The sequence below is a fragment of the Dipodomys merriami genome, unplaced genomic scaffold (genome assembly GCF_024711535.1).
Source record: "Dipodomys merriami isolate MVZ:Mamm:240054 unplaced genomic scaffold, mDipMer1.0.p SCAF_11, whole genome shotgun sequence".
In the NCBI taxonomy this organism is placed as follows: domain Eukaryota; kingdom Metazoa; phylum Chordata; class Mammalia; order Rodentia; family Heteromyidae; genus Dipodomys; species Dipodomys merriami.
This window is the reverse complement of record NW_027202382.1, coordinates 27,567,938-27,583,485: the sequence shown is the minus strand read 5'-3', so window position 1 is coordinate 27,583,485 and position 15,548 is coordinate 27,567,938. Positions and strand designations below refer to the sequence as shown.

The following is a 15,548-nucleotide window of genomic DNA, read 5'->3' as shown; positions in this document are numbered from 1 at the left end:
AGCCAGAGGAGGGAGGGAGGTGGTTAGGATGGTATGGCCAGAGAACCACCTCCTCCCACCGCTGGGTGCTCTCAAAGCACCAGGATGGGCTCCAGGAGCTGGCCCCCTCCGCTGAGCGTCCCGAGGCCTCGCGTAGGGCCGGCCGGCAGCTCCCGCCCACACCTCCAGGTGTGCCGTCCCCACCCTTACATTACTCTTAGGGAAAATTGATGGTTTGCCCTGGCAAAGTTAATTCCGCGAGGGAAGGGGGAAGAGAAATGTATATTCCTGGGTCTGGAAAACGAAGATTGCAGAAGGCAGCAGTTGTTTTTGGTCTGGAGTCTGGGGGACATAAAAAAAAAATCTGAGGCAGAATCTTTAGCCGCCTTTCTTCGAGCAAAGTCCGCTCTGTGTGGCCGCCTGCAGCCAGGGCTGAGCGCGGAGAAACTTTGCGCCTTCCGGAAAGATTAGAAACGGGCGCTGGGAGAGAGTGAGGCCTGACACCCGGGATTTTGCGGGAAGGGGTGGGGGGGGGCGCAGGATGTTTTCCAGAGCTTTCCACGTGGGGATGGACGAGCCGATTCACGGTGCGGAGAGCACAGCAGAGTCCTGCAGGCTGTCCCGGGGCGCTCGGGTGAGTGCGGGAGGGGTCGAGGCGCGGGTGGCCGGGCGTGCAGGGGGAGGTGGGCGTGTCCGCACCGGGGCTGGGGGGGAGGGCGGGAGGAGTGGGGGGGCAGAGGCTTGGTGAGATAATGAATGGCAGGCTTAGGCTCCCCGCCCCCCTCCAGTCAGCAGACCTGCGGGAGAGCAAGCGGGGCGCGGGAAGTTTGGCGAATGAATGGGGTGAAGGGGATGGCAGAAGTCAGGGGCGCAGGAGACACCACCGAGGTAAAAGGGGGTGTAGGGGGGAAGAATAAACTGGGACAGGGCGTCTGGGGGTGCGGGGAGTTGTTGACTGGTGCTACGTGGAGAAAAGAAAAGAAGGAGGAGGGAGGAGGGCCGGAGGCCGGAGGCCGGCCCTCCCTCGGCACCGCCGCCAGCTCCCGGGCTGGTGACTTCCTCGTCCCCCTGGCCCAGCGCGGCCGCTGGCACTTGGGTGTCCCGGGGCCGAGCGGGTCGAGCACTGGGCGCGGGGCACCGGGACTTGGTGGAGCCGCCCGAAGGCAGCCTCGGGGCGGTGGGAACCGGATTCCTGGCGGCCTGGGCAGGTAAAAGGGGCGGGGACAGCGCCCCCTGTGCGCGGAGTCCCCAGGCGGCCTCGGCTCTGGCCGGGCGCGCTGGGTCCCGCGGGTCCCACCGAGGACGGCTCTGGTGGTGCACGCGAGTGTGAGTGTGCGCGCTCCCGGGCCGGGTGTGAGTGTGAGTGCGCCCCCTCCTCGCGTCCCCCCGGCTGGGTATGAGTGTGAGTGCGCGCGCGCGCCCGGGGGGCCGGGTGTGAGTGTAATTACGCGCACACACACACACACACACACACTCCCGGGCCAGGTGTGAGTGTGAGTGCGCCCCAGTGTGCGCGCTCCCAGGCCGGGTGTGAGTGGGTGCGCGAGCGCGCGCGTGCCCGGCGGCCTGCAGGAGGCGACGGGAGCATCGCCTCTCGCCCCAACCAGTTAACCCAGCCCCGGGAGGGAAGTAGTCGCTGCCACCCGGGCCGCCCATGGCTCCCATCCCATGGCCAGGTCAGTGCGTCCGGGGAGAAAGGGGGGTCCATCCAAGGGATACGCAGAGGGGGCTTTGGGGGTGGGAACCGGGGAGGGCTGAGCCCGGGCCGCTCCGAGTTCCCTCCGGGGGCGCCGGGGACCTAGACGCCGGGGCGGCTCGGATCCTGCAGCGCTGCGCGGGTGGCACCGTCCATGCCCGTCCTCACCGGCTCTGCACACTTGGTGTAGGTTTTGGTGCAGTCGCCTTGCAAGTGTGCTATGCCAGGAACTAAGAAATGGCCAGGCAAAGGAAGGATCTGACTTTCGGTGGATGGCTTTTAAAAAAACATCTCTCGGCTCTTTTGGCTTGGGTAGGATGAGTTTGTTATGAATGGATTTAAAGTTTATGCTTGGTTTTTTTTTCTTTGCTTGTTCACTTGGCCTTTGATGTGTTAAGAGTGAGAGCGTCCAGGAATTGTGACTGCCTTCAGTCTGGGACCTGAGAATGTTAAGCTGTTCTCTCTCTCTCTCTCTCTCTCTCTCTCTCTCTCTCTCTCTCTCTCTCTCTCTCTCTCTCTCTCCACACACACACACACACACACCTCCAGCTTCCATGAAACCTATGGAGTTTTGGTAAATGTTGGTTTCCACAGAGCGTTGACTTGTGAAAGTGTCACTGAGAATATCTTTTTTCTTATTCCAAGAGGAAAGCCATTGGCAGTTGTAAACATGGAAAATGTAAAACAAAATTCTCTATTCCTTCAGGCTTTAAGTCTGTTTTTCATCCATTTGCGTAAGCATCCCTTGCTCAGCCAGCACAATTGGGAAGTCAGAAGTCTGCAACTCAGTCTGCAGTTCTGGCTGAAGAGGGACTGACTCAACAGACACTTGGAAAACTGTTGAATTCCTCCAAGAAGTTACTCCTTTGTCACACAGGGTGAATACCAAGGAAAAGAGAGGTTTGTTTCACTAGACTCATGCAGCTTCATTAACACACCAAAGCTTTGTGTGTCACCTACTTATTTCTGTCCTTGGCTCTCCAGAGGCAGCTTTATGAGCAACAATCCTCAGCTTATAAGTATATTAGGGCTGTGTTTCTTTTCTTGACTGTTGAGCATAAAGAAGCCTAATAGCACAAGAAGGAATGAGGGTGGAAGGCTGAGTGAGGGACAGGCTGGTGGACTGGGTGTCATGATCCTAGCCTACTGGTGCATGGCGTCCCCTAGTGGCATGACCCTAGCCGGCCAGGTCAGCTCCTCATCTCCATCTCCTCATTTGGAAAACCAAAGGGTTTGGTGGTCTTTGCCACTTCTTCCAGCAACCCAATAACTAGAGACTGGTAGATGGTCAACCCATAGCAGAATAGTAGGAAGAGAGGAAAGGCTAAAATGGGGAGATGATTGGGAAGGCAACAAAACTAGGAGGGTAGGATGGAAGAAAACCAGTACTAGGGGATGCCTGGAAAGGCCTGAACCTTCAGTGAACAGTTGATTTTCTCTACTTTTTTCCCCTTTTTCATTTCCAGAAGGGAGTCCGTAATGCTTTTTCCCCCTTAAGCTCCAAGTCTTTGTCATTTAAAACTGGAAGCTGCTTAGCCTTAAAATTGACCAGGCCAATGTGATCCTTGTTGTCTGACTTATTTCTGCTAGGTGTCAGTGGACCAACTTGCCATCAGCATTGATTGTCCCAGGGAAGAGTAATTGCCCAGGGCTGTGGGCATTCAGCGTGGCTCTCACAGTGGAGGTGGTGGGGGGAGATTAGAAGGAGGGGGAGAGAGTGGGGTGGAGAGAAAGATTAACAGAGTGGGAATGGAAGTGGTGGCCCTTTTGAAACTTTTACTTATACTCAAAATTAATCTTCTTCAAAATGTTAAGTTGATTTTTTATCCCCAAATTGTATCAAAGACTGTGAGCTTTTACTGTCTCTCTTCTGTTTGACTTATTAGAACATTCAAGGGAAATGTAAATCTCCATTGTGGAGTCTTTTTGATACATATGACATTCAGTCTAAAATTAGTAAATTATTTTAGGGCAAAGGATCATTTAAATGCTTAGTGAGGAAAGCTGTAATCTGAGCAGAATACACTGTATCATTTCAGCCCAGTAACAGGACTTTAGAAATGTATTTGGAATTCAAGTTTTTAAATGTCTGTGTTTGATGTATGAGGCCTGTCATGCTTTTATTTATTCATTATTTATGTTTATCAATGTACTGTACACTTAAAGAACATGATTCACTTTAAAAGTGAAGTGTAATATAGTAAAAAAAAAACTAAAAGAAGGTCTCAGTTTAAAATCTGAAAATATTCTCTGGTCTTGCTATTACAGTTGGGTTTCTTACTTTTGTCTATTATGTTACCCCCAAAGCAACAATACTTTAAAGATAATATTGTATTATTATTTAACCATCTTGTAGAGAGAGTTAAATTTTTAAGAAATCTCTTAGATCATTGGGAGAAAGGGAGAAAATTTGAATTCAGTAAGCAAACATTGAACTTGTATGATGAGAAGAAGAAAAGAGCTAGAAAGAGGTGCAAAGCAGAGTATAGACTGAATAGGTATATGAGTGTTATTTGGCTTGGCTGTGTAATAGCTCTGGGGTCTGTAAACCTTGGCATGCCGGCAGATGGAAAATTAAATTCTGACTCTGGCGAGGACTTCACAAGTCAAGCTTGAAGGATGATGTGCCTTTTAAAGGATGAAGTGGGGAGAGCAAAGATCTGTTATCCTGAGCCAGTGTAGTTGAAGTCCCTAGTGACAAATGCTGAAAGGTAAAAGTAGTGCATTATGGGAAGCTGGGATGTTATTTTAACAAGTCGTGCGACTTATAAGAGTCTTATTTAACCCCAAGCTACATGAAAACACGGAGTAACACATTTTAGGGGTCTAGTGAAAGGTGAAGGGTGAAAAGATACCAGGGTACCAAGTTTTTTTTTTTAATTTTAAGACATTAACTACCTTTCATTGGAGCCTTAGCCAAAATTTGGTACAAAAGTCAATGCACAAACATAAAGTTCTTAGGAGTTCAAAACATGTATTAGGCAAAACTTCTGAACCTCTTAAAATTAAAAGGTAGAATTTCCAACCATGTAAAACCTTTAGGAACAATTACATTAGCAAAAAAGCAAAAACATTTGGCAACAATTCAGATTTAAACCAAATACCCAAATTATTCAAATCACCTAAAATAATTTTTGTTCATATTTAGAATAGCATAGCCATTTTCAGTAAAAATGTCTACTCTTCCCATTTCTTAATCATCCCAGAACATGTAGCTAGCCATCTTCCTCCCTAGATTTAAATAACAAATACAGATTTTTATTCATGTAGGAGATTCTGCCATTTATCAGAATAGAATCATGAAAGTTTAATATCAAAAATGATCTCAAGCCAGTTGCCCAGTGGCTCATGCCTGCAATCCTAGCTACTGTACTTAGGAGGCTGAGATCTGGGGATGGTGATTGGAAGCCAGCCCAGGCAGAAAAGCCCTGTGAGACTCTTATCTCCAATTAACCACTCAAAAACTGAAAGTGGCGCTGTGACTCAAGTGGTAGAACGCTAGCCTTGAATACAAAGAGGCTCAGGGACAGCACTCAGGCCCTGAGTTCAAGCCTTACAACCGACCCCCAAAAAATCCCTTATCCAAAATGCTTACTTACAAGTCTTAGGTAGGAAATAAATTACGTTTTCTACTTTTTTTCTCCTTAGGGTCTTACCTATATGACTGGCTTTGAATCCTTATCCTCCTCCTTCAGCCTCCCAATTACTGGGATGACAGATGTTCACTACCACCCAGGGCTTCAGTTCTCTACTTTCTAGTAACACCTAATGACTGAGATTTTATGATGATGGTAGACTCCGTTGTAATTTGTGGCTAGTAAATTTTAGGATACTGTCACCAGTTTATTAGTTTTACTATATAAAATTTTTAGAATAAACTAGTATGTGGCTTCTCTCTCACTCCTTCCAGATTGATAGTGTTCTTTGTACTTTTTGAGGAACTTAGTAAAAACGGATGAGGTTATTGGTTTACAGCTGGGCCTTGGGCTTTTTGAGCATGGAACTGATGACCATGGGGACATTTTTGTTGTTCTTTGTTTAGGGAAGGGCCTGCTGTTTAATGATAATTTAAACATGACTCTGGCAACTGGCATTCTTGACCTTGTTTATGTTATACATAGTATTCAACCACAGCAGTCCCATATTTGCAGCACAGAAGAGAAACAATTATTATTAGCTTAGAAATGGGGTTAATACCCTTGTAAAGAATGAGGACAGGCTGTATGGAATGTGGAGGCTTTTTTAAAATGAAGAATGTATTTTATAGAAATAGCTCACTCAAGTTCTGTAGATTATTATTTAAGGTCTTAATATTTTAATTGCTAGCACTTTCTTATGTCTCTGGTAGAATCTTTATGGGATCCATTAGGAAGAGGTGTTGAACCTCCCCCACCACATTGGATAGATTTTTTTTTTCAGCCATAGGTCAAAGGTAGAGCTGCTTTCAGTAAAGGTTTTGAATTACCCTTGAACTTGGAGTGGCTAGACTACTAAAAAGAAAGATAAGAGATTTGATTAGCTTCTTTTTACTATCTTCAGGATACAATTTGAGTGAATGACCTTCTCAGCAGTATTTTTTACCTTCTGCAAGAAGACTGGGGTTTTGGAATGTTTAGTAAATTAAGCTAGCTGAGTTGAAGGAGCCCAAAGTTAGTGTATTTTATTTCTCAGGAGCTCAAAAGGGCACTATTTTAGTCCCACTGTGTGTGTGTGTGTGTGTGTGTGTGTGTGTGTGTGTGTGTGTGTGTGTGTGTGTTGGGAATGGGGGTGGCATTTAAATGCCTTGACATACTGTTTAGTAAATTAGTATGATTTTGAAGTCCTGTTATTATTATATTATTGACCTGTTGGTACAGACCAAAGGATATTATATTAATAATTGTCGTCTGACCAGTGCTATACAAATTCTAACTCTTCAAGTTCATGTAAAATTCAGTCTTTCCCACCAAAAGAAAAAAAAATGAAAGGGGACTATATCACTGCATTCATGGATTTAGGTTATAATTTATTTTCTTTTTGTGGTACTGTTTTTAAAAAGTGATATAATGACAGGGCAGAGTCTTAACTTTAGTCCAGTGCTAAAACAAACATGTACAAGCCTGAGAGAGGCAATCAGGCTGGGTTCATTGTATTATGGGAATAAAGGGAAACGACTTCAAAACCAGCCCTCCCTTTTTTTTTTTTTTCTAAGAGAAAAAGAAAATTTGACTAATGACACTTGGTCTGAGATCTCTATTGTAGGGTGGGATTTCCAAGGTTGTAATTTCTTAGTTAAAGGAACTCTGTTCATTATGATGGTTTGGATTGCCTAGGATTTTAAAGGTTTAAAACTCACTGGGCAAGGGCTGCTGTGAGCCTTATCCTTGGTAAGATTCTCTTAATTCATCATGTAAATACTGACACAATGACGAGATGAGATTTTGGGTCAATCTACTACATCCAGTTCTCTTCTTGGTGTTCTGTGACTAAACTCTCACCACCTTTATTGAAATTTTGCCCTAAGGGAAGGGTATTTCAAACTCTTCAATGGAGAACTGTATCTTGGGCCGAGGAATCAAGTTCTGTTCAACTCTGAGTTGAATACAATTCAGGTATATGCAATTAACTGTTGCAAATGAGCCTTGTGCTAGGTCCCAGGGGTGGGTGAGGGTGAAGAAGGCAGGATTTCTACCCTCCATGAGAAGCAAGCAGTCGGGTAACAGATGATTGCAATTCAATGTATCAAGGTTTTGAGACTGATAAGCTCTGGTACTATGGGATCCTCACTGGGGAAGGAGGGGAGTGGGAGGAGGGAAGAGGGGCGGTGGCTGACCTTTAGTGGTCAAGATAGTGGAGGTGGTAAGGAGGAAGGTCAAGGAGGGATGGAGGGATCCTGGGAGATTATTTTCTGGTGGGACTCTGGGAGATAAACTGAGCCTAGAGGAGGAAGAAAGGAATCTAAGGAGGAGGGCCTAGGAGGATTTCTACTTTGTTTAGTTGTGACTGGATTAATCAAAATGCTTCCCCTTTTATTATCATAAAATAGAGATATGCACTGATTACCCACTTGCCAAATCTGGTTTTCTTTTCTGTGTTCCTGGGCTTAATTCTTTACATTACTCATTCATTTGTCTTTGAACATTCATTTGTTGAATACTCAATCTATCCTGGAGGACAGTGGAGAAGGAGACCAACCCCCCCCCCCCCTTGTCAGGAAGCCTGCCTGCTGTCATATTTTGTGTATCACTAAAGTTTGGATTTACCTTCACACATGGGTGTTTTTTTTTTCTTTCTAGTTTTTCATTTTTAGGAACTCTTTTCTTCAAAATATCTTAGTGTTTTATGGTCAGATAGCTTCTCCCCCCTTAGGGAAGGAGATAGAGTTTAGTATTCTTGACTTCATTTTATGAACTTGAAATGTTCTGCCAAGATTTACCTGCTCATTGGAACGTTCCAGAGGCAGACACAGCCGGGTCTTATCTGTAGCTCTGGCTGCCTTCCATCTCATTTTGGACCCAACTCGTGTTTGAGTTTTCCTGTGCAACTTATGGCTTGTTTCCTAGAAAACTGGGCATCTGGTGTTTATGGGAAGTGAGACTTATTTGAGGTCATGCTTGCGTGATGCTTTTTTACTTAAGTATTTGTTGAAGCCACTCAGGAATACAAACACCACAGCAAAGCATTCTAATCAGAAGAAAAGAACGGCATATACTTATAAAGATACACATTTTGGGCGGGAGTGAGGTGGGGTGGGGGCAGGCAGTGATTCAAACAGTATGGATATGCCTGAAGTTACCACTTCAGCCTTACCAATCTGATACTACTGCTTTGTTATGATTTGGACAAGCAAATGGTAAACCTTCCATTCTTGCCCCTTTTTTATTCACATGTAGGAAACTATGGGGCTGTGTGTGTGTGTGTGTGTGTGTGTGTGTGAAGTTTTTATATACTCCTACATACTCATGTGCATGTGTCTGTACCCTGCATGCTGCATGTGTCTGTACCTGTCTCTTTTCCCTCTGTTCTCTTTCAACCTTTTAAAGAGGTTGTACCCGAGGCTAGCACTGAAGATGACAAGTCTGAAGCAAGCCAGAAGATCCTGCACAGCATTTTACTGGAACTGTTACAGCATGACATTACACAATTAAGAGTTCTTGTCAGAGTGATATGGATGTCTAGCAGTTATGAATGGGAAATGAAACTATTTCCAGCTGTGTGACAATCAAGATGATAAATATCACTGTAGAGCCTGTTATTCCCACGAGGACTCTGCTGCATCTGGGTCTCAGGCAAGAGGAGACAAGGGCATTCTGGAGCACGTGTGTCCCCAAACAAGGCACCAGTGGAAACCTATCACCACTTCTCGAGTCATTGTAGGCAGCATTCATTGTGGGAACACTAAACAAAGGACCTTCACCCCCACTCCTGTTAAAAAGTCTGTAATCTGCTGATGATAAGAATGGTGTGTTTTTACTGAGGAAGTAAGAGCTGAAACAGAATTGCCTTTTGCTAAGGGGCTACTTTGCCCTCTTGAACTGTGATTTGTTGGAAGAAGGATTATGTTTATGTCAAGAAAATGAGGCATTTGTCTTGTTCTCACTATCTATATTGTAGTTCCATAGAGGACTGCTTTCTTTACTTTCTGAGTAGTCCCAGAGATGGAAAGGTTCAAAGGCTAGGACCGGATGGCTGGCTTTTCCAGCAGGATTCAGCAGGATCTGTTTTCCAGTCACTTTATCTGAGATCCTGACCATTGAGTTTCATGCAGCTGATATCTTGGAGCAATTTTTGGTGGAGAGAGAGGGGGGTGGAGGGAAGGACAGGGAGGGGAGTGTAAAATAGCTAAAAACTATGGATCCTGCTCTGGAGTAGCTTATTGAACAAAGAGGGACATAGACACAGATGACTAAAGATCAGGCAGCCAGGGATAAATGCTGCAAACCAAAGTTTATCAAGCTGCATGTGTCTGAATGAATGGGTTGGTAAGTATTCCTTGGACTAGAAGAATTATTTGCATGACAGCAAGGGGCTGGTTTCTGGTCCATGGAGAAGTTCATTCCTTTCAGAAAGTATCGTTAGGAAAGACAGGGCATGCACGTGAGTGACAGGTTCAGCCTGGAATTTCTGGTTTCAGGTAGAGTGGTGGTGTGTATGTGAAGGTTGAGGAAGGTTCTGGAGATGGTTGGGGGTTAAAAAGGGCATGTTGATGCCATTTACAGATGGGACATGAAGGTGTGAAGATTGGTACAGGAAGTTTGTTAGTTTTAGACTCAACTAAAACCACTCTGGCAGAGTTGTTCGGCAGATTGCTGGAAACTTGAGTCTGAGCTTAGCTGAGAAGTCCCAGCTTGCAAGGTTCAGTCAGCAGTAACGTGTGTGTGTGTGTGTGTGTGTGTGTGTGTGTGTGTGTGTGTGTGTGTGTGTGTGTGTGTGTGTGTGTGTGTGTGTGTGTGTGTGTGTGTGTGTGTGTGTGTGTGTGTGTGTGTGTTTGAGTCTGAGCTTAGCTGAGAAGTCCCAGCTTGCAAGGTTCAGTCAGCAGTAACGTGTGTGTGTGTGTGTGTGTGTGTGTGTGTGTGTGTGTGTGTGTGTGTGTGCGTACTAGTTCTGGGGTTGGAACTTAGGGCCTGGCCACTGTCCCTTTGCTTTTAAGCTTAAGGCTGGCACTCTACTAGTTGAGCCACATCTCCACTTCAGGCCTTTTAGTGACTAATTGGAGATAAGATTTTCATGGACTTTTCTTCCCCAGCTGGCTTTGAACTGTGATCCTCAGTTCTCAGCCTCCTGAGTAACTAGTATTAGAGGTGAGAACCCCTAGTACCCAGCAGTATTAATTGTTATATGTTGAACAAGTGTTATGTGAGAGTGGGAGTGGCAAACTGGAGAGAACTTTCAGAGCAAGGAGGGGGATAGGTTCAATATTTTTACATGAACAAGACAGTTTGTTTCTTTAGGCTGTGATTGTCAGGCCTTTTCCATCTGAAAGTGGCAATGTATGTAATAAAACTAGCCTTGCAGGGGATAGAACCCAGGACCTTGAGCATGCTGGAACTATATCCCCAGCCCAGATTCTCTGGTTTACGCTAATACCAATCACTTGTAGGATGGAAAACAATATAGGGCAAGTAAATGTCCTTGTAAAGACCAGCTCTCATTGGGAATGCCACTCATGATTCGTTGTGACTGTTCTGCCTTAGTATAGGTATTTGTACATGAAACTTTGGCATCATTTATTGTTTAGTTTGTTCTGATAAATGAATGGATTTTAGCGTTTTTGTTTCTTGTGGATTAAGGGTTTCTGTTTCCTGAGTGCTTGAAAAGAGCATGGTTTTCTAAAGGTGACAAGTATGATTTCTATTCATTAGTTCAGCTACTACATTAATACTATTCACATGCTCTTGGCCCTGTTTGTCTGCTTGAACTGTTACAGGACAATAGTGCTCCTTTGGTGCTTCTCTATGAGTAGGCTGGGCTTCTGTCTATTTCTTTGTTTCTTCTTTCCTTTTTTCCCCCTGGTGCTTGGACCCAAATGTCAATTTCTTTGTAATACTTTCTATGTGAAATAACAGTATGAAATAATATAAAATAACCCTCTGTGATTTTTTTTTGTCTCCTGATATTAATGTTGCCAATTCGCTTTTCTTCTCTCAAATGACTTCATTTATCCATGTGATTTTAAACTGATGTCATTGTAGATCATATATTTGCTGCAAAGCAATATTTAGTTGGATTGGTCTTAAAGAACTTTTTCACCGGGAAACATTACTTTTATTGTAATGTGAATTTTTTATTAGAATTGTTCTTGTTATTTTTGTTTAGAAATTGAGGTGGGAAAATAAGATGCATGCCTTTTCTACTTGAATTCCTTGTTTTCATAGTTAAGTATATACTTGGAAGTTCAGATAGGTGTGGAATTTCTTTTCTTTTCTTTTTTTAAATGGCAGTTCTAGGGCTTGAACTCAGAGTCTGAGTGCTGTCCCTGAGCTTTTTTTGCTCAAGGCTAGTGTTCTACCACTAGAGCCACAGTTTCACTTCCACCTTTTTGGTGATTAATTGGAGATAAGAGTCTTAATGGATGCTCCTGGGCTCTCTTTGAGCCTCAATCTTTAATTCTCAGCTTCCTAAGTTAGCTAGACTTACAGGTGTGAGCTGCTGGTGCTTGGCCTGTGGAGATTTTATTTCACGTATTTTGGCATTGATTCATCATCTTTATTTATCTTCTTCTTAGGCTGATTACTGTATGGAACTAGCCAGGACTCCGGATTGTTGACCTGGCAAAACTTTATTTTCAGAATTGGAAACAACAGCTGAGTTTGTCTGCTTCTCCAAGGACATCTCACCCCTCAGTCAAGGCTTTGGCACGTTGAACTTTGGGATGAGTTTCAATTCCTACTCAAGATTTGACTATTTCAGAGTAGAATTCCACAAATCAACACTGAATTCACATCTCATTCAGATATGGGATAACACATTATGTAATAGCATTTCATTAGGAATCAGCCCATGTTTCATGTTCAAGTAGGGTCTTTCTGCAAGAGATTTATTATGAATGTATTTCACCTTTGCTATGGATTAAATCATGCCCCAACTAATACTAATATAGTGAAGCCCTAACCCCCCAATATATCTATGTTTAGAGGTAGGGTAATTGACATTAGTCAATTGGATTAGTCTCTAATCCAATAGGATTGTGGTCTTATAAACTGAGGTAGCTTTCTCCATTCACATGCGTGGAGGAAAGACCATGTGATCATCTAGTGAGAAGTAGAACTGTGGGAAAATAAATGTACATCATGTAAACCATGCAACTAGTCTAAGATGATACAGTATTCCATTCATTTTGGCCAGAAAGAAAAGCAGAATTAATTTGTAGTGGCCAGTAACTGTTTCAGGCAGATGCTAGTGGCTTCTTTTTCTGTCTGTCTCTTTCTTTTTCTCTCTTCATCCTGTTTGAATGGCATGAATAACTCAGTAAATGTTCTTAAAGTATGTAAAAATTATTGAACTTTTAAACACTGTTTGTTTTTATGTGAAATACTGCTTAACGTGCTCCTGTTTTGTTGTTGCTGTTGTTGTTTCTAAACCCTTTCCTCTTCCTCTCCCCTTTCTGTGCTGGGTGTTGAACACAGAGCCTAGACACTGTCCATTAGCTTTTTTTAAAAAACAAAACAAAATTCTTAAGGTATACTCTACCATTTAAGCCATAGTTCCACTACCGGATTTTTGGTGGTTAACTGGAGGTAAGACGTTCTTAGCTAGGCTGGGTTTGAACTGCAGTCATCAGGTCTCAACCTCCTGAGTAGCTAGGATTACCGGCATGAGACACCAGTGCCTATATTTTACCCCTTTTTTGAGACAAGTTCTGGGTAACCCAGACTAGACTCAGACTCTTGCTCTTTCTGCCCCAACCTATTACATTCAGGGATTATAGGTCTGTATTGCCTCATCTGACTAATGTATTGTTAAATGTAGTTTTAAAAATGGTTTTTGAAAGCATATTATGACAATACTTAAATAAGACCATTCATATTTACAGTTATCTAATGAATACATTTTTCATTTAATCCTATTAGTTTTATGGCTTATTTCCATTATGGACTGTTTTATGGTCTGCTTTTTACCAGAGGTAACAAATTTGTGGTTTTGTTTCTATGGTCCATTTTTAAAACCTACTCTTAAATGTGGCAACATATTCTGAATCATTTTTAATAGCCTAGTAATAATCCTTTAAGTTATTAAACTGTTCATTCAACCATTGTCCTATTTTTGGACATTGAGTTTTACATCCATTTCCTTGCTAGCTTAAAAAAAAAAAACATTTCACCCACAGCTTTTCACGTAATTTATTTTTACGGTATCAAAGAATTGATTCACTAATTTGAGAGTAGTTTCATTTGGATTTTCAGTAGACTTACAAAGGTTCTCGAACTTCGTATGCATGTGTGTGTGTCTCCTGGGGCTTGAACTCAGAGCCTGGGTGCTGTCCCTGAGCTTTTTTGCTCAAGACTAGCACTCTACCACTTGAGCCATTGCTCTACTTCTGGTCTTAGTCTTTCTTGTCCAGGCTGGCTTCAAATTAAGACCTTTAGATCTCAGCCTCCTGAGCAGCTAGTGCCACCAGCTAGTGCCCTGCTTCTTAAACATTTTTAACTTACAAAACCTATTGATTATGGAAATGAAAATGTAAACATAAAAAGGAGCCATAATGTCCACCTAAAGATAGTCTTATTTACTTGCAGCCTTTCCCATGCATTTTCTCTAGCTGAGAGCCCATTAAGTACAGCTATGGTCCTGTCCTTTCTCACCATACCTATAGGTGACCTTAGTTCCTTTCAGTAGCTGTGCCTTGCTGCACTGAGCACCTTTGTGTGCAAGGCTTTTTCCGAACTTCAGGTGATTTCCGTAGAGTACAATCCCAGTGACAGAATTTGCTGCCTTAAGCAGCAAAGAGGATTTTTTTTAAATGACTAGTGATAAGAAATAGATTTCCAAAACAGTGTTAGTGTTTCATACATCAGGGTTTGAGAAGAATGTAAAGGTAGAAATTAGTATGAACGAAATGTGGGTAGAACTCAGAAAAGAGCTAGGCTTTAATACAAAGAGGCTCAGGGACAGCACTCAGGCCCTGAGTTCAAGCCTTACAACCGACCCCCAAAAAATCCCTTATCCAAAATGCTTACTTACAAGTCTTAGGTGGAGATGGCCGGATGTCCTTGTTGGCTAGTTTTCTGCTGTGGTCATGCTCTGCACTCATCTGCTTTTGCATTCTGGCTTGATCTCCCTCAAGCTTCTCTTGGTGCTCTGCCTTTTTGAACACAGACTTTAATTTGCCACCGTAGTTATTTATTTTCCTTCCCAAGACTGTGATTTGAACTCAGTCTCTGCTGCTTTTACTCCTTGGCTTCTACTCTACCACATAAGCCATGTTTCCAACCCCCAAACTTTTGTTTTTTTTAGTTGCATTCATTTTTTGGCCAGTCCTGGGGGCTTAAACTCAGGGCCTGGGCACTGTTCCTGAGCTGCTTTTTTTGCTTAAGGCTGGCTTCCTACTACTTGAGCCATAACACCACTTCTGACTTTTTATGTTTCTGTGGTACTGAGGAATCAAACCCAGGATTTCAGGCATGCAAGGCAAGTACTCTACCACTAAGCCACGTTCCTAGCCCTAGATGCATTCACTTTTAAGCCAATGAAATAATATTCCTGGGAATGAGTATCATTCTGTGAGATAATGGGTTAACTACTAGAAAATGGAGCAAGCACTTTAAAAATTGATAACAAAGAATTAAAAACTAAAATATATTTACACCTGTACTTCTTTCATGGGTATATGTTGTATCAGTCCCTGTAGCCTTTTTTTTTTTTTTAGTTCCCAAGTGTCATTGGTATTATAGCCAAGAACCACTTTCGTCTTTAGGGAAATAAAATGACCTTCCTTAAGAGGTTTCATTTATCTATCACTAAACACTAAAAGTCACATGCAATACAGTTAAGTTATGACTTCTTTTTGTTGGTCATGGGGCTTGAACTCTGGGTGCTGTCAGCTCAAGGCTAGTGCTCTACCACTTGGGCCACAGGGCCACTTCCAATTATGACATTTAATTACTAATCTAATCATATGTTAGACCTTAGGAATATAAATGGATAATATGAACTAAGAAACTAAACAACCCTAGGACTGGGAACTAAATGACAATGCTATGCAATACATGATGCTAGAATTTAGGTTTTTGTTTAGTTTCCTATGGAATGAAATGAAATTTGATGAGTACAGGAAGGAAATGTGGAAAGAGGAAATAGGAGTGAGAATTTTGAAAGAGACCACAACTGAAGGTCCATTCCAGGGTACTAGCCATGTGTTAGAAAAGGGCCACACAGGGGTTGGGAAGGTAGCTCA

The 15,548-nt window shown here is 43.2% G+C and overlaps 1 protein-coding gene across 4 annotated transcripts in view; it reads left to right on the top strand.

The window, feature by feature from the left end:
- The first annotated feature begins 549 nt into the window (after nt 1-549).
- Nucleotides 550-15,548, top strand: part of Lpar1 (lysophosphatidic acid receptor 1) — a 125,503-nt gene continuing 110,504 nt past the window's right edge. Inside the window, exon 1 of one of the 4 annotated variants that reach the window (XM_070011501.1) lies at nt 550-613. The gene's annotated coding sequence lies outside the window, so the exon portion shown is untranslated. Of the gene's footprint in view, nt 614-778; nt 868-1,021; nt 1,188-1,430; nt 1,656-15,548 lie in introns of those variants that run through there. The other 3 variants (XM_070011491.1, XM_070011490.1, XM_070011487.1) reach the window with 3 other exon arrangements.